General features: G+C 38.1%; 1 pseudogene; it reads left to right on the top strand.

Annotated features, from left to right (window-relative positions):
• Positions 1-4,706, top strand: part of LOC142434732 (small ribosomal subunit protein eS17 pseudogene) — a 29,277-nt pseudogene extending 24,571 nt beyond the window's left edge.
• Positions 4,707-27,561: the final 22,855 nt, after the last annotated feature.

Raw genomic sequence — 27,561 nt, 5'->3', positions numbered from 1 at the left:
CCTCAGGACCAATTATGAGAGTAGAAATCCCTGGAGGAGAAGCAGAAGGTGGGGGAGAAAAGGGGAACCAATCAGAATGATCTACTTAAAACTCCCTCCCTGGGGGACAGGCAACAGAAAAGTTGGTTTTAAGGAGACATTGGACAGTGTTAATATATGAAAAAAATAATAATTTTTAAATTATCAAGGGTTCATATGGAGGGAGGGTGGGAGAAGGAAGGGAAAAATGAGGAGCTGATACCAATGGCTCAAGTAGAAAGAAAATATTTTGAGAATGATGATGGCAACACATATACAAATGTGCTTGACACAATGGATGCATGTATGGATTATGATAAGAGTTGTACAAGCCCCAATAAAATGATTTTTAAAATTGTGATGGGAAACCACTAGATAGTTTTCAGCAGTGGTTTGGCTTGACGTGTTTCAAGAATACTACTCTGTCTATTGGGTAGGAAAGAATGTCAGGAATCAGATGGTAGAAGGAAAATCTGTTTGGGGCCTTTTCTAGTCCTTTAGGTGAGAAAAGATGGTCACTGGGATTAAGATGGTGGAAGTTCAGACAGAGAGTTGTCATATTTATAATATATTTCGTAGCCGGTGCTTTCAGGATTCTGATAGATTTCATTTGATGGTAAGGGAAAGAAAGGAATCATGGATGACACCTATATTTTTGGCTTGAGCATCTGAGTGGATGGTGATGACAATGCTTGATATAGAGCTATTGTAGAGGACTAAGTTTGAGGTGGAGTTGCATGGACTCTTTTAGCTATATTGTGCTTGATAAGCTGATATACCCAGGTGGAGACACTGAAATGTTGCCCATATATTCATATTTGTAGCACAGGGTAGAGTTCAAGTATAGGAATAGAAACTTGAGTTATTTGATAACTGAAATCATAAGACTTGGGGAATGTCTAAGCACAGTAAGACATTAGAAATCCATCTTGAACTTGTATAAGTAACAGGAGGATTATGCATAATCTTGACTTAGGCTAGATTTAGATTTTCTCTCTCCATTCTTTAGTTCTGCTTGTTTCTTTATTGTTTTATTTCTCAGTAAGATCATGCTCCATGGAAGTAAATAAACCAGCAGTTTCAAAGTCACATAGCCCTTTTGGTTGACCATACCAAAGAAAGGGTCATGACAAAGTACCTAACACTCACTTCTGAGGACTCTAATTGACTCAACCTAGGACACCTGGGGTAAATCATAGGTTGTGTCTGGAACTAGATCATATATGGAATGTTGTGGTAAAGTAGCTAAGTGTTTGACATAGAATAGAGCAATCAAAGTTCCATACAAAGTCTATGTACAAGTGTTCCACTGCCTTCTGTTGCATCTTCTCTTTGGATCTCAATACTTCTGCACAGTAGTATACCCTTCTAAGAGCTTCAGACCCCAGCCTCAGCGACCTTTGACCTGAGGTCCCATGCACTTTCACGTGATTTAGTTAATTTTTTAAAGTCCACTTTCATTGAGTGGGAGAAGTAGAGATGAGCAATGACTTCTGATCAGAGTATTTCAAGTCTGTGTGGGTGCCAATGACCCAGTGTCCTTTTCTTGGATTTGTCTAAGTCTCTCTCACACTTGGGACCCACTAAGATGAAAAATGCCATCTGGGAATGTTATCTTGAGATCCACATAGGCCTCATTCCTTATTATATAATGTATTGTCAAACCTTATCTGTGGGGCTGACCAAAGAAGTTTTAGGATCTATGCTTAGAGGAAAATCCTTGATACAGGGCTGGGTTTCCAGTTACCACACAGTACTTCTATAATATTCTTGTGTCATAATGGATAGTGTTAATAGTCCAAACTTGCTGATTTGGTCATCTCTTGAGTTAGAAACTGAGTTAAAAGTCTTGGCATACTGATAACTCACCATTTAGCCTGGGGCTTGAGTTGTATTCGTGAGCATTTACCCTGTATGCCCCCTGCTGCTGGCACCCATAGGAGTCATCCTACCCAATTCATATGCTTAGGGTCATGAGGTAGATAGTCCACTGGGAGTGACTGCAGTTATCTTCATTGCAGACAAACAAGATTGTTGCCCTCACAATGCCATTAGGCAATTTTAATTGGTGTTCTTTCTTGGCTTTAATCAATATGAGGTTATTGAACTCCCTACAGTCAGTTTTAACCCCATGCTGTATCAGGGACAAAAATTCCTTGAACAAATGCAGTCTTCTCAATTTTTCCAGGAATCCCTTGTTTAGCACCCCTTATGGTGCTTAGGTGTGGAAAGTAGAGGTCCTATCAATATTGAAAGAGATATTATAGGAATACAGAAATTACAGTGTAAAGAATTCAAAATGAGACATGAATTAAAGATGTGATTCTATGTATTCTAATATTAAAATCAATGAATTGGACATAACTGGAAAAACAAGTGATTCACATTTCCCTTCATACTCTTCGCAAGACTTGTTTGGGGTCATCACCAACAAAGGACAGTAGCAACCTTCAGAGAGTCATCAGAAGTAATCATTCACGAGAGACCAGGTGTATGATACAGCTTCCTGAGTAATGGTGTAGCCAGAATGAAAGAAATAAAACTAGGGAATTGCAGAGGAAAGAAGATCTACATTATTTTAAAATATCATTTTTAAGAATCATGATATTGTGAATAATAAGAGGGTTGCTATGGGTTTTTTTTATGGTGACATATATGAGATTAAGTGAAAAGGGTTCCAGTGCATTCATTCATGGTTTTATTTAAAACAGAATGTAAAGAAACGTCTTAAATATGTGAGTGGCTACAGGCAAGCTCTCTCAGTAACACACCTGTTTTAGTCTGGTTCGGGTGCCTTAAAAATAATGGCCCAGTAAAAGAAGCGGCTTCTGGGGGGGCCCTGCAAGTTACATTCCAGGCAGGGAGGTCAGCTCAGAAGCTTGTGGTGACTTTTTTTTTTTAATTTTCAAAGGATAATCTGGATAGATTTTCTTAAGGAATCCAGGATTATCACAGGGGATTATTGGAAAGACATATTCAGAAATTGGAAACTACACACTAGACTTTTTAAAAAGAAAACAACTGGAATCTCTTGTTTAAATGGAAAAGCACAGAGGATTTTTGATTTTGGTTGGGGGGGGTGGCAGATTACAAAACAAAACAGAACAACAACAAAAAAACTCACTACTATAGATTTAATTCTGCCCCCGTGGGTTTCCATGGCTAACAATTTTTCTTATTTTCTCCCAATTAGCACCTGGCGATTTTGAACTGCTGGTCTTATAGGTAGCAGTCCAATACATAAACCACTACACCGCCACAGGTCCTTCTGATTAATTAAAGAGATGGAAATACCACATTTAGGAGTGTATAGACCTAGATAGAAAATATTTTGAGAAACAATAACTTCATATTTTAAAGTTTATGTTTAATAAAGCTTTGTATGAATCTGTAGTCATACACTTTTACTCACTTCCATCTGAAATTAACCAGGAGTAGATATTTGGCAATAAAATAGATCAAGATATTATTTCTCGACCTAAATGGAAATAAATTACACATGGACACTACTACACTTTACATTTACATTTACACAATAAGCAAATACAAAGTATCATTTCTCTTCCCATTGTGCTAAATCTTCTGTATCAATTTTCTAAATCATCATCCCTATACCATTCAACTTCATATGGACCCATTAATTTTATATATTTTTCATTAAGTTACTTAACTAAGACCCTCAATACCCTAGGGATGGCCCTACTTCTGATTATTTGCTTAAGTTACATTTACTTCCCTGTCTTTACAATCCATATTTTTGTATGGTGAATTTTTTAAAATCTAGTACCAATGAGAAATGAGATATTTTAAATATGTTTTTTTCAGAAATATATGGAAAGGTAGCAAAATATAAGCTTTATCTTTTATAAGTTCATATCAAAGATGATAAAATTGAATGGATTCCTTGAAGACTAACACGATTATCTAATATCTGCCCATTATTATTCCTTTTGTGTTTATTTAGGTATGTCATTGGTACTCCAAAAGACTTCTAATTGCAAGTATTTTTAATTGCTTGTGTATAGTCATCAAAATGATGTCCTTTAGCTTGCTATAAGAATGTCAGTTGCCTTTATTCATTGTTGTCTGTTAGCCTTAACTGACAATTTGGCAATTTTTTTTACTGGCTTGTAGATTCTAATTTGCTGTCTATCATCTTCTATCAGAAAATTTGGTGGTTCTAACCTACCAGCTGTACCAAGGGAGAAAGAGGAGGCAGTCTGTTTCCATAAAAATTTACAACTCCAGCTTTCTTGTGCTTCCTATTTCCCCTTTCCGCTTCCTGCGGGGCCATGTTCACACCTAAAGTGAGAAGGCAGCCTGGGTCATCACCGAAAAGTACTACACATGACTGAGCAATGACTTTTACACCAACAAACGCGTGTGCAAGGAATTCACCATTATTCTCAGCAAGAAGCTCCAACAAGATATCAGACTATGCCACACAATTGAAACAGCTGCACAGAGGCGCCCTGAAAGGTGTTTTCATCAAGCTGCAGGAAGAGGAGAGTGAGACGAGAAATAATTACATTCCAGAGGACTCAGCCATGGATCAGGAGATCACAATGAAGGTGGATCAATACCCTGAGCAAATGTTGAAGCTTTTAGACTTTGGAAGTCTGTCCACCCTGCATGTCACTCAGCTAACAGCTGGAATGAATTTCAAAACACCCCATAGAGTCATTTGAATATTTTTCACAATGCTGTAGTATTTTCAATAAACCAGAAGCAGCAAAACACAAGACAAAACAAAACCACAACTCCAGGAATCTTAGGAAGGAACTCTATTCTGTATGATAGCTTCCCTATAAGTTGGAATTGACCGAACATCAGTGAATTTGGCTTGATTTGGAATCTTTTTAGAGATTAAATGATGAGCTAAGTGAGTTTATTTTACTGATATATAAATTGAAATATAGGACCTGAGCAAAAATGAAAAAAAATTGCTGTTTTTTCATGTCCCTCTGGATTTATGGGAACAAAAAGAAGTCACACAGAGCGAGGTCAGGTGAGTGAGGTGCGTGAAACAAGACAAGCATTCTGTTGGTTTTTTAACCAAAAATGGGTGCACTGAGATGGCTGCATGAGCAGGTGCATTATCGTGGTGGCAAAACCAGTCCCTGTGTGCAACAAATCAAGCCCTTTTTTTATTGCACATGGTCATGCAATCTTTTCAGAACCTCTAAATAGAAAGACTGATTAAAATTCTGATTGGTGGAATAAACTCCAAATGCACTGTGAATTGACATTTTCATCCATTGAAGAAGTTGACAGATGTCCAGAACAAGGTTTGTCATCAATCAAAATTTCACTTTTTTTGAAATGAGTAAACCACTCTAGACTTGAGTGTTTCCCATAGTGCTGTCCTTGTAAGCTGTATTCAGCATTACAACAGTTGCTGCTGCATTTTTCCCAAGCAGGACTAAAAATTTCACAGCTACACACTGTTCTCTTAAATCAGCTGTCACCAAAAATAAACAAATAGACAAAAAACACAAGGTTTGAGTTAAATTACTTTTATGAAAAAAAATTCACAGTGACCAGAGAGAACCTTCCCAGGTGATGTCACTGGGTGCACTCAGAGAGAGTTGCTCGATGCTCACCTAGCAGGAAAAATTGTATACTACAGACGCTATGCCCAGCTGAACTTTTATCTTTTTGGTGGGGGGAAAGGGTTGCGGGGGGGGCATCCCCCGCATATATACCAATTGCATTTAATGATTTACAGTGAAACTCATCTGATCTTTTCCTGTACAAGCTTGAAAACTGGTACCCTGTGTCACCATCCCAATTAACCTCTCAGTCATGAGTGACTGTTCTGGCCTTGAACTATGCAATAATACCTCTAACAATAATTTCTTTTCTTTTAAGATAGCAATGAAATTGTGTACATATACTCACTACTGTTTCCACTCAAAATCTGAAGTCAGGATGACCCCATTCTACTCTCTGGATTTTCACCCATGTCACCTTTTCCATGAGTTACACACTGTCACAACTGCAAAATTTGAGGAAGTTTCAGTCCTCTAATTCCCTTTCCTTTACAAAAGTGACCTTAGTTACTCTTCCAGTCTATAGGAAAATAACTATCAAAAGAGGCTCTCAGAATCTTTCAAGTGTGCAGGAGAGCAGTATGGTTTTGAAGAAAGGTACTTGCTAGATTTGAGTTCCTCAGTAACTAGTTTCTTGACCTTGAATAATTCACTGAAAGCCTTTTAGTGCAAATGGACATATGTCCTGATTTTTGTATGCTGTTTCATTTTAGCTCTCCAATGATGTTGAAATTTACTTATATGAAGAATGTCACCTTTAGCTCATGGCCTAGTGAAGTTGGAATAATGGTAAAAAAGGAGGATCTATCTAGTGGTGGAATAAGAAAGCACAAAAAGCACCACTTGAAAAACATAGGTGCGCATAACTACTCTTCCACCACAAAAGTCATGCTTGTAAACTGCTTTGGCAGTTGCCAGAGATGATAAGGTAGTGACACACTTGTTGAACATTGACACTTCATATTATTGAAAGCTATGACTACCCATCTGCTTGGATATATAAATAAGCCTTGTTTCAGGGAAGTGTGTGTAGCTTCTACATTAAAGAGACAGTGGGCCCTGTCTGATTTTAACACAGATTCCTTACCAGCTGAGTGATAAAACAAAATCCCTTAAAAGGAGAAAAATTGTCTCTGACCCACCTTGCTTTTCTTCTCACTGAGAAGTCCAAGTCAATGAATTGATTTTCTCAAATTAAAAAATAATCTACTTTATCCGTACACCTTTGCATAGCATTTGAAAAACTCAATTCAATAATTTTGTGCTGAGGAACATGTTTTGACTTACATAATTTCCCGTGGTGGTCCAAAAGGCAAGGCTTAGGTAAATGTGGCCATTTTAGCGATGAAAGGAATACCTCCATGCATTTTTGAGATATGCTGTGGGGTTTTATTGACATTTACTTCCCTTTCCCCAGATATCTAATCCTAATAAAAAACACTTCTTCCATATTTCCCCTCCCTTTGTACCTTCATGCCTCTTTACTCCCAAGGGCTCCCTGCAATTTATAAAGGTGGTGTCATCTGCTTTCAAACATCTAAATAACTTGCTCTGATGCTGAATAAATTTGTTCCCCATCTGGATCCCACGGCTCTCTACAACCTGAGTCATAGTGCTTACTTTGTCAGTAATCTTTATTAATATTTCATCAGTCATTTCTTTCCAAAGGGATGAAGTTTGCACTTTTCCTGCCATGCTGGGAGGGAGTGATAGAGGCAGAAACACTTACTGATTTACATAAAGATTGCAAACTATTATTTAAAGTGCACACACTGCATACTACTTTCTGATGTAATCAGATCCTGTCCTATTGAGCATCACATCCATAAAATCCATAAGTGTAGTTGGCTTTCTAAAGAAAAAAAAAACATCTTCTAACAGGGGAAATAAGGAGTGCTATCTTGTAAGCCTGCTTCTAAAGGACTGCCAATGGGAGCCGACTGAGTCATGCTTAGCAAATTCCTTTCAGATAATCCTTCCACTGACCCAAGCATAGAATCAGGTCAAGTAGAGTTTCTCATGATTCCTCTCACATTCAGTTGACTTTCAACTTTTTCTCAGAGACTTCTTTGAACTTCCACATCTACTTATTCATTACACCTGTGCTGAGTCAAAGGTTTCTCATTTTTTAGATTTCTAAACTATTTCCTTGATTATTATACTTCCTTCTCAAATTCGTTCCTTATGTTTTCTAATTCACACCACCTTGTGTTTGGTCATATGCTATTCTGTAGTCTCAAGTGTTTTTCATATTCCAACTCCATCAAATAGCATATCATTTCTTCAAAATATAGGAAGATAATATATTTTAGCATGATTAGGATATCCCTGTTTTACCAACTTTTATTCCATAATTATTTAATATTTTCCTTGCTATCTAAAATGTGTCCTGGTTTCTGTAGTAAATTTTATAGCCGCTCTATCTGCATTCCTAGTATTGTTGTACTTCACAATGCTGTGATAGAAATTTAGTGGTCAATGTGTGTGCATATTTGTTAAATGTAAGCACCTCACTGTTTGCCTTGAAATTGTACTGCAATTTTTATTGCTTATGTTATCTCTGTGAACATTGTGTCATAGCTTTTATAAATATTACTAATTCAAGTAACCTTATTGACATATATCAAAACAGAAATTGGTTCAAGAACACATTGACTACATATGTGATAACTGAGGCAGGGTTAGAGTTCGGTATGATTGTCTTATTTCATTCTTGGATCAAAATATAAGCTGCTGTAAGCTCCTTATATTATTTTTTATTAAAAGAACACTCTATCGGGGGCTTTTATAGCAATCCATATATGAATTTTGGCAAGTACATTTGTATATATACTGACATCATTATTTTCTAGACATTTATTTTCTATTGAGCCCTTGGTATCAGCTCTTTTATTTCCCTCCCTCACTGCCAACCCTTGTGACCCCTTGATAAATTTTAAATTATTATTATTTTTATATCTCACACCGACCACTGTCTCCCTTCCTCTACAGTTTCTGTTGTTCGTCCCCCAGGAGAGGGTGGTGGTGGTCATTTGTCAATCATTGCAATCAGTTCCCCCTTCCTCCCCTCTTCTCCCCACCTTATCCCTACCCTTCTGGTATTGCTACTCACACTCCTGTTCCTGAATTCCATATGTCCTGCATTCTTATCTCTTACCTATACCTGTGCACATGCTTCAGTCTAGCCACAGTGAAAGGCAGGACTGGGGTCATGATAGTGGGGGGGTGAGAAATCCTCAAGGACCCAGAGCAATATTGTGTGTTTCATGGGTGCTTTACTGCACCCTGGTTGACTCATCCTTTCCTTGTGACCCCTCTGTGAGGAGATGTCCCATTGTTTACAGATGGGTTTTGGGTCACTGCTCTGACCCCCATCATTCTCAACAATATGTTTGTTTAGGTTTGTTGGTTTGTTTGGGTGTCTTCTGATTCCTGTTACCTGGTCCTATTGAATTCAGACATGCTTCTTTGGATTGGTGTGACCTCCACCCAACTGCCTGTAACTCAACCCATATATTATGAGATAAGTGACTTTTCTTCTATATCTACTGTGCTAAGTATACTTATCTCAGGGAACTTATGTTGTACTTGACCTTTTGTGATTGGTTGACTTTGCTTAGCATCATTTCCTTCAACTCTTCCCATTAAACGACATGCTGCTTTGATCATCAGTGCTTTTTAATGATGCATAATACTCCATTGTGCTTATGTGCCAGAGTTTACTAATCCACTTCTCGATCGATGGGAATTTAAGTTGTTTCCAATTATTTGCAATTGTGAATTGCGCCGCAATAAACATTGGCGTGCAAACGACTGGTCGTGGTTTATTTCATACCTCCACTCTATATGCTCAGTAGAGGGATAACTGATTCATAAGGTAGCTTGATTTCCATTGACTTTAAGTATCATCAGATCTCTTTCCACAGAGGTTGTACATAGCAACACGACCACCAGCAGTGGAGGAGAGTTCCTATCTCGCCCTCTCCAACATTTGTTGATCTCTGTTTTTCTGATTTGGGCTATGGTCAAAGTTGTGAGATGGTTTCTTGTGGTTGTTTTAATTTGCATTTCTCTGATGGCCAATGATCTGGAGAATTTTCTCATATGTGTCTCCTCCCAAGTGAAACCTGTTTTCTGGTCTTTTGCCCACTTTCTCGGGGGGTTAACTGATTTTCTCTTTTTGCAGCCTAGGAGGCTATTGTAGATTTTAATAATAAGCCTTTGTCAGTTGTGTCATTGCTAAAAATCCTCTTCCAGTCTGTGGGATCTCTTGTTATCCTCTTGGTGAAGTCTTTGGTGCATACAGGTCTTTTATTCTTAGTATATCCCACTGTCAATTTCAGGTTCACCAGTGTGTTTACCCTTCCCTATTGCAGTTAGTCTATGTGTTTCCTGAGGCAAGGTTTTTGTGTTTGTCCCAATTCCTTCATTAAGGGTCTTGATAGTTTAGGGCTTTACCTCGAAGCCTGTGATCTACCTTGAGTTTGTTCTTGTGCATGGTGGTGAGGTAATCATCTTGTTTCATTGTTCTACAAATGAATACCCATTGTTTCCAGCACCGCTTGTTCAAGAGGACATCCGACTCCCACTTGATGCTTTTGGGGCCCTTGTCAAAATTCGTTGTCTATATGTGGATGGCTTTAATTTTGGGTTTATGTTGTTTTTCATTGGTCTGAGTATCTGTAATTATTCCAGAACCATGCTGTTTTGACCACTGTGGCTGTGTAGTAGGTGTTAAAGTCAGGTAAGGTAAGCCCTCTAACTTTGTTCTTCTTCTTGAGGAGTTCTCTGCTAATTCTGGCGTCTTCCCTCTCCATATGAAATCAGAGGTCAGTTTTTCCAATTCTCTTGGTATTTAAACCAGGATAGCATTAAACTTATATAGTTCCTTGGGTAACATTGACATCCATCTTTACTGTATTGAGTCTTCCGATCGATGATCGACGAGCATGGGATAATCTTCCATATGTGGAGTTTGCTTTTGGTTTCCTGTAATAGGTTTTTTTGTTAAATATATCCCTAGACATTTAAAATTGTTCTTGACTATTATGAAGGGTACTGCCTTCTTGATTTCCTCTTCCATGATCTTGTCCAGTGTATATAGCAAGTCAATAAACTTCTGTTCATTGATTTTGTTTCTGGCCACTCTTCCATATTTTTCTATTGCTGTCAGTACTCCTGATGTGGAGCTTTTGAGATTTTCAATGTATAGAACCATGTTGTCTGGAAATAGTGATAGGTTTACCTCCTCCTCTCTTAGTTGGATACTTTTAATGTCTTTCTGCTGTCTTATGTTGTTAGCTAGGACCTCCAGTACAATGTAGAATAGAAGTGGGGACAAGGGCCATCCTTGTGTGGTCCCCTTTTGCAACGGGATTATTTTCATCTTTTCTCCATTGTCTATGTGTTGTTTGTTGGCTTTTCATAGATAGCTTGTATTAACTTGAGGGACTTTCCTTCCATTCCTATATTATTGAGTTTCTTAATTAGGAATAGGTATTAGATGTTGTCAAATGCTTTTTATGCATCTATCAAAATTATCACATGAATCACATTCTTTATTATCGATGTGGTGTGTAATATTGATGGATTGTCAATGTTAAACCATCTCTGCATCACTGGGAAGAATCCCACCTGATCATGGTGGATGCTATGTTTTATATACTTTTGTATTCTATTGGCCAATATTTTGTTAAGGATTATGCACATTAGAGATATTGGTCTGTATCTCTACTTCTGTGTGAGTTATTAGCACGATCTGTGGATTCATTGCTGTCATCTTCTGTTTGTGAGTTATTAGCACAATCTGTGGATTCGTTGCTTTCATCTTCTACCCGTTGTGATGGGTGTTTTCCTATCTCCCTTTTATATTATTGTGCTGTGTTTGTATGGGGGCTTCATTCTTGCCTTCTTTTCCTGCTGAGGCTAGATTATCTTGGTAATTTTTATCAGTGCATTGGCCTCTGGGTGGAGTTTGAATATATGGTGGTTTCCTGTTGGTGCTTAGTGGATGTTGGTCTTATCACCATAGTGAGATGGCAAGAATTTTCTGCAGGGCTGTGTCTTACAGCATATTCTTTGAGTTTTTACCTTGTTTTGGAAGATTCTTATCTTGTCTTCTGTCTCAATAGATAGTTTGGCAGGATAGAATTTTCTTGGGCAGGTTTGTTATTATTATTATTTAGTTTTCAGAAGATGTTACTCCAATCTCTCCTCTTCTTCATGGTTTTGCTGATAGGTCTGATCATATTATTGCCTGAGCACCATTGTATGTGACGACCATTTTATCTCCTACTAAAATATTCTCTTTTTCCTTGAAGTTGGATAATTTAACTATTATATGGCTTGGTGAGTTCTTCCTGCATTTACATGTAATTGGTGTCCTCTCTGCCTACTGTTTGAGTGTCTGATTCTCATTCATTAAGGTGGGAAAGTTAGCTTCCAGAAATTCCCTCACTCATTTACCTATTGACTTCTTCATTGTGCCTTGTTTAGGTAGACCAATTATTTGAATATTGCTCCTCTTCATAGCATCTGTCATTGATCAAATAATTTCTTCCTCCTCTTTATCTTTTTGACTGTCTTTCCCATTTGTTGAAGTGTGCATGTTTGTTCTCGAGATCACTGGTACAATTCTCTGCCTCTTCTAGTCTGTTAGTGAGATCCATGATCTTGGGTTTTCCTTCTGTTACCTCATCTATTAGCTCTTGCATTTCCCTTTGATGTGTGGACTTCATCCCCTCTATTGTGGACTTTATCTCTTCAATCATTGTGTCCCTATTCTCTTTTGTTTCCCTCATCTCCTGTATTCCTCCCAAGCAGCCTTCTGAATATTTCTTTTTGTGACAGATCCATGTCTGAGTCTTCCATGAGTTGTCATTAGCTCCACTGTTGTGTCTTGCTTTTCTTGTTTCCTTGTTGGGTGTGTTGTGGTATTTTGCTGTTTGCATGTCATTTTGGAAGAATTGGGCGCCATGTTTCTGTGAGACCAAGAGGCCCTAAACTCTTTTTCTGTGTGACTGGTAAGAGTTTTTTTGAGGACTGCCTGTGGCCTACTATGTGTCAGACTGCAATGTAGGCAGTGTGCTGCTGCCAGTCAGTGGAGTGAGGTTGGTGATGGGATGTATACTTCTGAGCCAACCAAGTGGGGGCAGGCCTGCAGCTTAATTAATCATGGTTCAGATCTAGGCTGTCAGACCACAATTTGCAACTTTTCAGAGAGTGGTTGTGCCTGTTGGCTTTTCCTGTTTTGTTATGTTAAAAAACCCTAGGCTGTACTCTGGAGATTAACTCTGGCTACCTTGTTATGTTAATGAATGCTAATGGTAGAGTTATGCAGGCTTAAATTTAAAGTTACACAAAGGATCATGGCCTGGAATTGAGAGTTTTTACATTTTTCCCTTTTATATAATGGGCTTGTGGGGTGCACTGGTATTGGGGCTGTGCTGCGCTATCCCCCAGTGGAGTTGGACCAGCTCAGAGTGGGTTTGGGGCTGACTGGATCTGATTTTGCCCCCAGTTAACCTCCTGTGTCCTTCAGTCTCTACCCTGTCTGCACTGCCAGTTGTGCTCTGTGGACCTGAGTTTTTTCACAGGTAAATATCCCAGCAGCTCTTCAATTGGTGCAAATTATTGTCTAATTATGTATCATTACCCACACTGGAAGGCATGGAGCTGGGGAGAGGCAGGACGGGAATGGCCAATGTAGTCACTCCATTCCTGGCTGGGAAGCGGATTCACAAAACCCTAGACTTTAATCACGGGGTGGCTAGCAGTGCAGGGAACCCCAGTGTGAGGACTTGTGGCTAGCTCTCAGAGGTTTTCTCCTAACCTGGAATTATGACCACTTTTAGATAGCAGTCTGGGGAAATTACTGCTCACTGAGGGTTTAGAGTGCAGGAAAGGGTGACAGATGCTGTTCTTCTGGACCTGGCGAGGGTTAGCAGAGCCCGCAGGGAGGCACAGTGAACTTGGAGCATTTCAGTGCATTCTCAAATCACTTCATGGGTGAAAATCAAAGGAGGGGAGAGAGTCTGAACCACACCCTATTTAATCTGATGTTAAAACAATTTTCTTTTCATTGAGCACATATATACAACTATACCTAACAATCAGTGCATGGCAATGAGAAAGACAGAGTCCTGTGCTGGTGTCTGGGTGAAAGAAGTAAATTTAATACCTCCTCAGCACAAAGTTTTAGGTACACTCTGATTGATCCATGAACTCCCTTAGGAATTATAACTATCTTTGGATAGGAACTGCAACCAATCAAAACTGCTTGGGAACTTACAGAAGTTGAAAATTTATTTGCCTATCTCACTAGTCAGATACAGTGAAGGTACTTCTGAAAGGTGAAGAATCACACTGACCATAGCTTTCACTTGTTTCCACATCTTTAAACATACCTCAGTAACAAACAAATTTCATATTCAAGAATACACTCCAAGCCCCAGATGCTGTTCCCAACTTTTCAGTTCTCTGTCTCAATACATTCACTCATTCATGCTATTCAGGCATAAGTACTCACAGTTACTAAATATGCTTTCTACTTCTCAGCAGTTTTTTTTGTAACATCATTCCTCTCCAAAAATATCTTCTTCACCTGGCCCCATATCTTTCCATGTCCAAATCCTAAATATATTTTCTTTTGCAGTCCATTCAAAAATCTTGTCCTTTATATTCCCTCTAGCCTCAAATCAATATTTTTCTCCTCTGATATCCCAATATACCTTCATTTTCCCTCAATTATACTGTTCATCACCTTGTACTCAGCATTATTTATTTACACATGAAATTATTATGTTAATTGCACTAAAAACTAGTTAACAGAAGAAATCATATCTTAGGCCACTTTTAGGCTTAGTTGGCTATATTAAGAACTCAGTCAATGATTGATGAATTAATATGCCCAACTTAGTCTAGGTCATTGGAACACCTGTTCTCTCTCTAAGTTCATTAAACCCTCCCGTGATTTAGCTGATATACACTGGTATTCAGTAATACTTATAGGTAATCCAAATGAAATTACTCAAAATGAAACAACCATATGGATTACAAAATGAAAAAGCAGGCACGACTCTGAACTGAGAGCAGAAATTTTATGCCAAATTGATAAATAACTCAAATCCTCACTGGTAGAACCCTTGTTTTATTTTATATTCTCTAATGTCAAAAGAATGAATATCTTTCAAGAAGTATAATTATACATCTTCCATCATAATAAAAAAGGTTTGAGTGACATTTAATTCTTAAATCATAATTATATTTTCGCTCTATGAATTATGAGAGCAATGATGGGCTTTAATACTATGGTGATGGATTTTGCTATAATTCATTTTTCTGTCATGTATAGAGCAATGTGAATATAATGTGAATAGCATCATAATAAATAAATCTTATACTAATTGAAATACTATTATCTGAATGAGTCTCCAGAGTTTATCATTAGGACATTTTAAAAAGAGTATTTACTTCAATTTTTCATTCATTTTTGAAACATTAAAAATAGTATATACATCATTCCTTGAATGAACATTACAATTCTAAGTTTATAATATGATGCAATGTCATACGAAAAAGTAAGCCACATTAGAATTTGTTATTGTAATAAATGCTTTAGAAATGCATGTTTTCTTAAGTATTCCTAAGTAATCAGATAATCTTGTTGTTTTGTAAGGTGTCATGAGTCAGTTCTGACTCATAGGGAACCTATGGACAACAGAATGAAACATCATAATCAGAGAATTTCAAGGTTGAAATGGAAATACTGGGTGTCACAGTCCAATTTGGCACTTAAAGTGGTAATATTTTTGTAGTAGTTCTGTCTGATTGACTCCTAGATTCTGAAAAAATGCTATAGTAAAACTTGGTTCATTACCTTTTCTTACAATTTTGTACTTAAAGTTAACACAAAGCCACCTCTTGCCTAATACAATAATCAACTATTTAAAAATTGGTCTTGTCCTGATTCAACATCCTTTCTTCTTTTAACTATTTAAAATAATCACAAATACTCTAGCAAAACTTTTCTGAGTGCCTTCTTTTTTGTCAATTTCTTTAAAACATACATCTAGAACCAAATTTAATATTATATTTGTTGACTGGTCATTTACAGAAATGTGTGTGACTAATGATATTCATAGATGGTAGAGGCAGTTCACAGGCTGAATTCGTGCCTTCCATGCAGGAGACCTGAATTTGACTACTGGACAATGCTCATCCAGCGAAGCCATCACTTGTTTCCAGTGGAGGCTTGTGTGTTGCTATGCTGAACAGGCTTGTGAGGAGCTTACAGAATAAGGTAGACTAGGAAGAAAAGCCTGGTGATCTCCCCAAAACTAGTCAATGAAAACCTCATCATTACATTATGATCTTATTATACTTTGGGTGTTCATTGGATCGTGGTAGCTAAGACAGAAGCACTAATACTGTCTATAAATTGGGCATTATATTTGAACAGGAAAGCTGGTGGCATAATGAGTTACAAGTTGGGCTTCTAATTACAAGGTCAGCAGCTAGACATCACAAACTGCTCTTTAGTAAAAACATGAGACTTTCTACTATTGTAAAGAGTTATAGTCTTGGAAACCCATAGGGTCAGTCCTATTCTGTCCGATAAGGTTGCTGTGAGTGAGTATTAACTTGATGGCATTGAGTTATTTTCCTATTTCTAACAATATAGATAAAAATTATCAGACGTCATTATGGTCAGTTCACACTGATAACTCCTTTGTCTTAATTTTGTGATCAATTAAATTAATTTCTCTCCACTTAACCCCATCAGAGTAAATATTGTGATTGGCCTTGATGGAAGAGTGACCAGTGAAGCAGATGTTGAGTTTGGCTCTCATGATTAAGCTGTTGCCACAATTTCGAAAGACAGGGTCAATATGCAGAACCGATACATTGAGCTCTTCTTGAATTCAGTCAAAGGCACTATCATTGGGACCAACAGACAAATGATGTAGGGCATGAGGGCGTCAACATACATTGTCTACTTACACTGCGCTTGAGAGCCAGTCTGCTAGTGGCTGTTACATAGCTGGCTATAGTGGTCAGCAAGACAGCATGTGTGTATACGATTAATTTTATAGAATATCTTGAGTTATTTCAATCAAATTTCACGGACAGCCAACAAGTAGTGGTGAAAAGTTATTATATCGAAGCTGTGAGACCCATTTTGCACCATGAGTTTTGTGTAATCTGGATTTAAAAAATCACCTATTCATTGTTTGTTCATGCAAACTTCCTTCTAGAGGCATGTGATAAAGATAATGAGTAAACGATAAACGTTTGGCTTCTCTCACAATTTTGGTGGCATACTTCAGAGTGATGCCCAAATTGAAGTAGTGAAATGTGGATCTTTTACACTGTATCACAGTAAACACACTGGAAGATCTGTTTTTTTGTTTTGTTATGTTGTGTTTTTTTAAAAAACTGAAGAGGTACTAGATCCTGAAACCAAAAAGAACCATTTCTCATGTTTGTTCATTCTAGTTTATGCTTGTTTACATTAGGATACGCCGCCATTGGAGGTCATGCTCTTGATGCAGTGTTATTCGCTTTGCTGTTTCTCAGTAAATGAAACCCATGGACATTGAGAATACAGGTTAAGAAAACATAGCAAGGGGTTTGGGGGAGGGGTGACATAGAGGAGTGGGAGAGATAAAGAGATGACGCCAAGAAGCTCGGGTAGGAAAAGTATGTTTGGACACTGATTTGGAAGCAATTGTACAATTATTTTTTCACATGCTTGAACTGTGGAATGAAATGACATATGCATTAATCCCCAAGTCACAAAAAAATCCTACAAGGAGGTGCCCCCCTCGCAAAAAAAATGGATTCCCCCTCCATATAAACCTTATGTATTTAATTTTTTTAACAAAACAACCTTTCAAGTACTCTCCATTATACTCAATACCTTTGTCAAATCTGTGATTCCATTCTTGGAAATGTTTTTCAAACTTATCTGTTTGGAGGGCTGACAGCACCTCCCTTGTTGGTTTTTCTTCACCTTTTCTACCTTTCTAAATCGCTGTGCTTTCATGTCCCTCTACATTCACAGAAACAAAAAGATTTTGCAAGGAGTGAGGTCAGGTGTGTGGGACAAGAGAGACATGCTATTTTTTTGGCCAAAAACTGGGGCACTGAGATGGCTGTGGGAGCAGGTAAATTGTCGTGGTTGCACAACCAGTCCCCTATATGCAATTTTTCAGAACCCCTAAATAGTAATCTTCATTAGCATTCTGACGTGGTGGAACGAACCCCAAATGCACTATCCCCCTCATAAAAAAGGAAAGCAGATGATGATTGTCTTAACTTGCTGAGCTTTGGGGGGTAAGGTGATGATGGTGTGTTCCACTGGCTTGGAGGATTTGTGCTTTCACATTTGGGGTCATAAGAATAACATCATGACCCCATGCTGGCACACCGGGCTCAGAGGATGACATCCCTGTGGAGAGCTAATGGGACACAAAGGTGACCGGACAAACGTATACAGCACATATTACACTGTACACCTACTGGAGCAGATCATGAAAGAGGATATTTCTGGGGTCACACGGTGGAGAAGAAGCGCGGTTTGAATTTCCCAAAGTGGAACAAATCAAGAAGGGAGCATAGCTGGAAAAACAATCTGGAGGAGAAAACAATGAGACCAACAGGACATGGAAGAAGGGGAGTTGGGGGAAAGGAAGTGGTGTTAACAAACTAAGGGACAAGATAAGAAGTGATCCAATATCAGGGATGAGGAGGGAGTAAGAGGCCTGGTAGTGCTTCAGCAAGGATAAGGTAACCAAGAGGAAATACTGAAATGCAAATGAAGGCTGAGGATGATAGTGGGACAAGAGGAAAGAAAAAGGAAACAGGAAAAAACTAATAGGTAAAGGACATTTGTAGAGGTCTAAATATGGCTATGTACATATGTAAATATACTTATTTACGATGATGGGGAAATAGATCTATGTGCATATATTTATAGGTTTCACATTAAGGTAACAGATGGACATTGGGCCCCCACTCAAGTACTCCCTCAATGCAAGAACACTTTGTTCTATTAAGCTGGCATTCCATGATGCTCACCTTCCCAACACGTTTCCTGAAGATAAAGCAGGTACATAAGAAAATATGGTGAAGAAAGCTGATGGTGCCGGCTATCAAAAGATATAGAGTCTAGGGTCTTAAAGGCTTGAAGGTAAACAAGTGGCCATCTAGTTGAGAAGCAACCAAGACCACATGAAAAAAGCACACCAGCGTGTGATCACGAGGTGTTTGTTGAAGGGATCAGGTATCAGGTATCAAGGAACAAAAATACATTGTGAATGAGGGGGAGTGTGGAGTGGGGACCCAAAGCCCATTTGTGGGCAACTGGACATGCCCTTACACAAGGGTCATGGGGAGGAGACAATCCCGTCTGGGTGCAGGGTAGCAATGATGAAACATACAGCTTTCCTCTAGTTCTTAAATGCTTCCTCACCTCCACTATCATGATCCCAATTCTACCTTTCACATCCAGCTATGCCAGAGGATGGACACTGGTAGAGATAGGAACTGGAAACACAGGGAATCCAGGACAGATTAACCCCTCAGGATCAGTGGTGAGAGTGGTGATACCAGGAGGGTGGAGGGAAGTTGGGGTAGAAAGCTGGAACCGATTACAAGGATCTACATATAACCTCCTCTCTGGGGTACAGACAACAGAAAAGTGGGTGAAGGGAGATGTTGGACAGTGTAAGATATGACAAATAATAATTTATAAATTATCAAGGGAGTGGGCAGGGGGGAATGAGGAGCTGATATCAAGGGCTCAAGTAGAAAGTAAATGTTTTGAGAAAGATGATGGCAACAAATGTACGAATGTGCTTGACACGATATATGTATATATGGATTATGATAGGGGTTGTACCAGCCCCCAATAAAGTGATTTAGAATATTATAATAACATCATGTCTCATTATCAGTAATGACCTTGAGAAAAATGTCTGAGTCATTTCCAAGCAACACATGTGTCCACTTGACAATCTCTTTCCTGGCAGTTGGAACCCAAGGTGCAAATTTCACAAAGATCCTTCTCATTCTCAAATCTCCAATTAAAATTTGCTGAACCAAGCTCCAATATAGTCCACATAACTTCCCCATCTTTTAAATGATCCATCATCTGTCTTTGAGCACAAGTACATGAACTTATGGACATTTTTGTCAGTTTGGGAAGTTGATACATGTCCAGAACGAAGTTTGGCATCAATTGATAACCTTTTTTTGAAAAGAGAAAACCACTCATACACTTGAGATTTTCAAATAGTGCTGTCCTTGTAAGGTGTGCTCAACGTGACAATTCCTGTGGAATTTTTCCTTAGCAGGAAAGAAAATATCACAGCCACATGCTGTTCTCTTAAATGGGCCATCACAAGAAACAAGGCTTGAGTGAAACTGCTTTCACAAAAAAATCACTGTGACCAGAGAGAAGCTTTCCAGGTGAAGCCACTGGTTGCACTAACTCAGAGCATTTTGCTTGATTCTTGCCTATTGGGGGCAAAATGTGTAATATGAAGGGACCACCTAGCAGAGCTTTTTTCTGCGTGTTTTTTTTTGGGGGGGGGAGTTTGGTTTTTTTTTTTTTTGTACCTCCTAGTAGATCCAAGAATAACTTCTGGACTTGCACTAAGTCCTAGCTCTAACTTAAGAACCTCTTACATCATGGCCCTGCTCAATACTCACCTTAATGAAATAAGCACTGAAAATAAAGGTGCTACAGAAAAGTGTGGTGAAGAAAGTAGATGGTGCCCAGATATCAATTGAAATGAAATAGTGTCTGGGGTCTTAAAGGCTTGTATTCAAACAAACAGCCATCTAAGCGAGGAGTCAACTGAATCCACACAGAAGAAGAACACCAGCTCATGTGATCCAAAGATTACAAAATTGGATATGATGAAGAGAAAGGTGTCGGAGGTAAAATTATGAACACCGAATTTGCAGAAGGCTATGTAGGTCAGTGGGAGCCAAATTCCCATTTGCAGAGGTAAGCAGACTGAGATACTAGGAGATATGTGATAACAAAAGGCAAGAGATCATTGTAATTGTGATTAGGCTAGACCTAAAAGGATAAGTGGCCAGTTGACTTCCCTATAGAGGCGACCTGCAATTGTGCTGGGTGCAAGTAGCTTTTAGTTGTTCCATGACAGAAATTTCTTCCCTGGCTTTTTGAATGTTGAATGGCGTCTTTTCTGTCTTACTCATTATTTGTATTTTTGCCTTTAGAATAATACTATTTTATCCATACCACCTTAAAAAATAAAATCGTTTAGATTAAGGTTTACGATTTTAATCATTAATTTTGGAAATTGAGACATAATACTAATACTGTAGGAATTGGTGAGGCCTTGATTTAAACTTTTCTTTATATTGTGATTTCCTTTTAGGTATATTTTGCTAAGTGAAACTTGTTAATTTTTTTTCTTAAAATAAAACCCTTTTCACAATTACTTGTATAGACTGTATACTCACCAAAAACTAGTGAAATGAGTGGGTGTTTGAAGATAATTCATCTTGAAGATAATTCATCTTAACACTAATGTATTTTAGTCTGAATTAAATAACTTATGACATCTATTCTATGGTTTCTTTATATTTTCAGAATGAGGCTAATATTTAAAAAAATTAATAAAACATTAAACATGATTGGATATGGTAATAGGAAAAAAGAAAGCAGATTTTCCCATATACCCCAAAATATAAGTAAGTTATGCTTATTAAATGTAGTTTGTAAAATAAGGAATATATATACAAAGTGAACCAGCATAATCCAACAAGACACTGACAATATCTTGATGTATTTCCCTCCAATTTTTATATTTAGATAAATATAGTTGTACTATATAAATATTTAGACATTTTGATTTTTCACTCGTAAAAAGTAACATTTCCATGTCCTTAGAATACTTCAAAAGAGGTAAGCTATTCTTGTTGTTAGGTGTCATCTAATATTTTCCAACTCATAGCAACCTTAGGACGTGTCCTCTAGCACAATCTTCCACAGGGTTCTGCTCCCATTACTTAGGCTACTTCCTCCTAAAATGGGCAACTGACTCTTTCTTCATTGTCTGGGCCCTCACTGAATCCTGTTAACTCTGGCTGACCCTGCTGGTATTTGAAATACCACTGACAAAGTTTCCAGCATCCCAGCAACACAAAAGCCACCACATTACAACAAGCTGATAGAAAAGTGATGGAACGTGGTAAATAAGTATATATCTTTATTCTGCAGTGATTTATGATTATAATCAAATAGCCTTTTGTAACTTCCCTCTTGATAGTTTTTACATTGTAAATTTCTATGTTTTAAAACAGAGAAATAATACCTACAAACTTAGGTAATATGCATTGTATTTTTTATCATATGACTATAACTTAACAAGAGATATATCATGAGAAAATAAAGGAGTCTCTAGGTGATGCGAAGATGCCTTTTTGGGTACAGTGAACTAAATTCTGGACTGTTAATGGAAAGGTTGGCAGTTTGAGCTCACTAGTGCTTTCTGGGAGAAATACATAACAGTCTGCTTCTGTAAAGCTGCACAGTCTCAGAAACCCTTAGGAGCAGTTCTGCTCTGTCCTATAGGAGCTTTATGAGTCAAAATGGATTTGATGACAGTGCGTTTTATGAGAACACAAATACTAAGGGCTGGATACTAGGTTGACATTGTAAACCCACTTAGAAGCACTTCAGATGATAGATTAAACGGCCTTAAAAACCCTGTGGGACAGTTCTCTTCCCAGGTGGGGTTATCATGAGTTAGAATCGATTCAGTGATAACCAGAAACAACAGCAGATTTAAAAAGCCAATGACATTTAGAGGAGTATAATCTTATCCCTCACTTTTGATTGTTTCATTATCTGATATTTGATATTCATGACAATGACAAAATATCTACTATCAGATTATTTTGCTCATGAAGAATCCTGAGTTGTGAGGAGAGAATAATAATGGCTGTAATACTGGCTATGATGGTTACAAAGGAGCCAGGTGCCGTAGTATTACAGGTATGGCTGCTAACTGCAAGATCAGCAGTTCGAAACCATCAGTCACCTCCAAGGTGTGCTACTCTCATAAGAGTTACACTCTCAGAAAGTGACAAGGGAAGTTCTACCCTGTCCTAAAGGGTTGCTGTGAGTTGATATCAATTCAATGGTAGTGAGTCTTTAATGGGTTTTGGTGGTTAAGTTTAAATGACAGGTTGAGTGAACCATGAGTCTAAGTGGTTTGGCAGTCATGTCATAATGTAGTCATTCTTCATTTTATAATCTGATGTGATCATCCTCTGGTTTGGCAATTTTCACATATTTACCTGGTGCTTGGAACCTAGCCATGTCAATATGTGATGAGTGGGTGTGTAGGTAAATTTGCATTCAATAGGAAGTAACTTTGTAATCATATAAGGCAATACAAAATAATATGTACCATTAAAGTTAACATTCTTTTGTCAAAAGGCATCATACCTGAAAAGAAATCATATATAGCATTCTGAGAAATTATGGTTGATATTAATAATTTATAATCATGCAAATGAAAGTCAAAGATATTATAATTCTGGTATTATAATGTGGAACAGACATGAATAGATAATTCACATACACATAAATACAATTCAATAACAGCAATATAAAGTGCTCATTCTTACAAATGATCAGGAAAAACAAAAATAAGTCATTTTTTACTGCATATAAACTTGTACAATTTTTCAGAAAATTTATTTATAGTACAAGCTTAAGTCGAAAGTATTGCTACTTGGGTTCAAGGTCCCCTATCTGTAGTTTTATTTCAAACAACATTTGCTTAAATGTGTCTGTAATCAACAAATGACAGCACATAAGTTTTCTCAGTTATATATTTGTCTTAGTCTCGTTCTAAACAATTCACTGCCAAACCAGTCAGTTCAGACTCATAGCAATCTTATAGGATAGGGTAGAAACTGCCCCAGTGAGTTTACAATCCAGTCTTTACAGCAAAACACATGCCCACTATGTTGCCAAGATTCCTCAGTATTCTTGTTGCTCGTTCCTAGGTGCTATCAAGTCAGTTCCAACTCATAGTTTACTCAGGCACAACAGAAGGAAAAAAAGGTCAGGTCTGAGCCATCCTCACAATTGTTCCCGTGCTTGAGCCCATTGCTGCAGCCACTGTGTCCATCCCCCTTGTGAAAGGTCTTCTTTTTCACTGCCCCTCTACTTTACTAAACATGATGTCCAGGGAGTGCACAATCCTGACAGTATTATTAGAGTGCCATTGTTTGTGCCAATCATGTCCACTTATATAAGGACATAATCTGTTTAAATCCATAGTCCATGAAATTCCATTTGTAGTTAGCTTCCACTTGCTTGATCTCTCTTTCTCAATGGTGTGTTAAATTCATCACCATGGGCTAATTCAATAGCACTATAAACAGAGGGATCTTGTGATCCAGGGAGATTATCAATAAGATTATCATAATACGACATAGATGTCTCTGAGGTGAAGCAGAGGCAGATAAAGAACATAGACTTAGAAATGGGTTTGGAGCTCCCACTTAATCCTAGCTCCAGTATTAGAATAATTAATTCTTACAACATGGCCTTGCTCAAGATTCCCCTCATGAAGGAAACATGGAAGACATGGGTGCTATATCATACTGTGGTGAAGAAACCAGATGGTGCCCAGCTATCTGAAAGAATAGTGTCTGGAGTCTTAAAGACTTGTTTTCAAATAAACAGCCATCTATGTGAGATGTAAATTAAGGTCACATGGAAGAAGCACAACAATATCTGGTTCCAAAGATTGTAAATGCCATAATCCAAATCTGAAAAAGGGAATTTTATGGGAACTTAAATTGTGAAATTCTGGTTTGTAGAAGGCTGTGATAACAGCAGATGCCCAAATACATGGAATAAGTCTCTGGTGATTACCCTCAGATCATAAGTGAGGGATGGGAATAACCTGGTTATCAGACAGAGAGTATTAGAGAGATGACTATAGTCAATTAAAAGGATAAATCTGACTTGAACAGCTAAAGCCTTGCCACTTGATCTCCCTTTTGCTATACTTTGAGCTTGATCTGGTTTTAATATTTTCTATGGTTTTATTTTTCATATAAGAAAAGTTTGTCTCTTGTATTTTGACGTTGTTGACTCTTTGTGTTTTCTGTTTTTCATTATATACACCTCAGGATAGGTGAATCTATAGAGATAGTAACTAGAATAAGGGATCCTGGAGGTATAGCATGTGACATGGGTGGGGGGTGGGGGTGGCAGAACTGATATCAATAGGTTCATGAAGGAAGAACATATTTTGGAATGATTGTGGTCATAATTGTATGAGACTGCTTGATATGACTGAACTATTGAATGGTATGATGTTCAATTATGTCCTAATAAAATTATTTGGAAAAAAGTTTTTATCAAGACACTAATTCCAGAGGGATCGGTTGGGCCAGTGAAATCTACGCAGATAGCGCAGCTCTGAGAGTTGTGGTGACTGTTTTCTTTTTTGGAATTTCAGTGGAATACTCGCCAGAGATTTTCTTGAAGAATACAGGGTTATTAAGAAGTAAGTTTTCCCAGTAACCTTGAAGTTGGTTATTGGCTTTTCATAATGACCTTTATTATGTTGAGGGCTTTCCTTTCTATTCCTAATTTATTGCATACTTTAATTAGGAATTGGTATTGGATATTGTCAGATGCTTTCTGCATCTATGGATATGATTGTGCGGTTTTTATTGTTTTTTTAGCAGTTTGATTGGCATAGAATTCACATAACATACAATTCAATAGTTCAGTCACAACAAGAAGAGCTACACAATCGTCAACACAATCAATTTTAGAACATTTTCTTTATTCTTGCACTCACTGGTATTACTTTCCCATTTCCAACCATTTTCCCCTGCCATACTCTCAAAGAGGCTGTGTTAATTTGGGTAGACTACAGAAACAAATCCGTAGACACTCATATGTGTATAAGAGAGCGTTTTAAGCACAAGAGCAATTGAATATTGAGAAAACATCCCAGTCCAAATCAAATCCATAAGTCTGATATTAGCCCATATGACAGCTACGAATATACAAAGTCCTCTTCAGACTCATGAAACACATGCAATGATGCTGAATGCAGGACAATCACAGGTCATTTGGTGGAAAGTCTTGTGAATTCAGTGACCGTGTAAGCTTCTCAGTGCTGGCAGGAGTCTCCATATGACTTCTTCCACTCAGGGCACTAGAGTAGTTCCATGTGTTTTGTCAGTTGCAATGTCTCTCAGGGAGGGAGCCAAGAGGGATAGAGGGGAGAGAGAGAGAGAGAGAGAGAGAGAGAGAGAGAGAGAGAGAGAGAGAGAGAGAGAGAGAGAGAGAGAGAGAGAGAGAGAGAGAGAGAGAGAGAGAGAAGAAGAAGAAGAAGAAGAAGAAGAAGAAGAAGAAGAAGAAGAAGAAGAAGAAAAGAGAGGAGGAGGAGGAGGAGGAGGAGGAGGAGGAGGAGGAGGAGGAGGAGGAGGAGGAGGAGGAGGAGGAGGAGGAGGAGGAGGAGGAGAGGAGAGGAGAGGAGAGGAGAGGAGAGGAGAGGAGAGGAGAGGAGAGGAGAGGAGAGGAGAGAGAAGAGAGAAGAGAATATGTCCCGCCTCCAAGGAGAAAGACAGGAGTTCCCAGGATCCTCAGAGGAAGTCCATGCCCACACAGAGGCCTCATTGGCTATGACCTGATTGGAAGGCTAGACTCCACCCATTCACTCTTGATCCTCTAAAATTGACAAATGATTATATAACTACCACAGAACCATTAATTCAGTTGCTGTACCTATAGATTTACCTATCCTGCATTTCATATATATAAAATATTTTAAAAGGAAACCAAGAACAATAAAAATGTAAACAAAAATTCCAATGAAAAAGAAAGCAGAATATATGAAAACTAGAACAATTTAAAATGGATCCAAAGGGAGATAAAATCAAAGGGTGTTACAGTTTAACCTAACTGAATCTGCAATAATCCACTTTCAAATACATTCTGTATGACCACAGGGCCATTCTCATTCCTGTTCAGAAGTGGGGACTCACTAGAGGCTTAATCTACGAGTATTTCCCCTTTCCTTATTTTTTTTAACGGAAGCAACTTTAAACTGGGTCAAATGGGAGATAAAATGATAAAATATCATATTTTAACATAACTATATCACGAGAATGGACTTCTCTCTGTAAGATAACAAGGCTATTCATATCCCTAAATTATGATCAGTGGGGATTCACCAGAGGCTTCATTCTTGTGTTGACCCTACAAATGGATTTGGGGCTTCCATTGTCAGCTATTCCAAACTCCAAACTAGATGTTTAAAATGTGAGCTCTGATGCCTTTCCTTCCTTCTGATTTGGGTTTTAGTATTTAGAATCCTTGAGATCATACAGGCTGGTGTGCTTCTTCTATGTGGATTTAGCTGATAGCTCACTTAGATGGTTGTTTGTTTTAAGACAAGTCTTTAAATCACTTTTCTTTCTGATAGCTGCACACCATCTAGTTTCTTCACCACACTTTGCTATAGCACCCATATCTTCAGTGATCTCTTTAGGAGAGTGAGCATCAATCTGGGTCATGTCATAAGAACTAATTGTTCTTAGATTAGGGCTAGAATTAAGTGCAAGCTTGAAATCCATTTGTATATCTATGGCTTATATATGTCTCTGATCCACTTTAGATACGTAATTGTCATTTTTATTTGTTAGAGGACATTATCAATCATCCCCCTGAGACATCATTTTCAATGCCATTGAATCAATGCTGACTCATAGCAAGCCTTTAGGACAGGGTAGAACTGTGCCAGTGCATTTCCAAGGCTGTGATTTTTTTTCCCACCAGGACAATGCACCTATGCATTCATTGTGGGTAACAAGGGTTATCCTATGAGAATTTTGGTCAGAAACCTTACCCCATCCACACAAGAGCCCTGACCTTTCCCCTTCAGATTATTTTAAAAAGAAAACA

This window comes from Tenrec ecaudatus, chromosome X, assembly GCF_050624435.1.
Source record: "Tenrec ecaudatus isolate mTenEca1 chromosome X, mTenEca1.hap1, whole genome shotgun sequence".
NCBI lineage: Eukaryota > Metazoa > Chordata > Mammalia > Afrosoricida > Tenrecidae > Tenrec > Tenrec ecaudatus.
The sequence above is the reverse complement of the archived record's forward strand: the minus strand, read 5'-3'. Positions and strand labels throughout refer to the sequence as shown.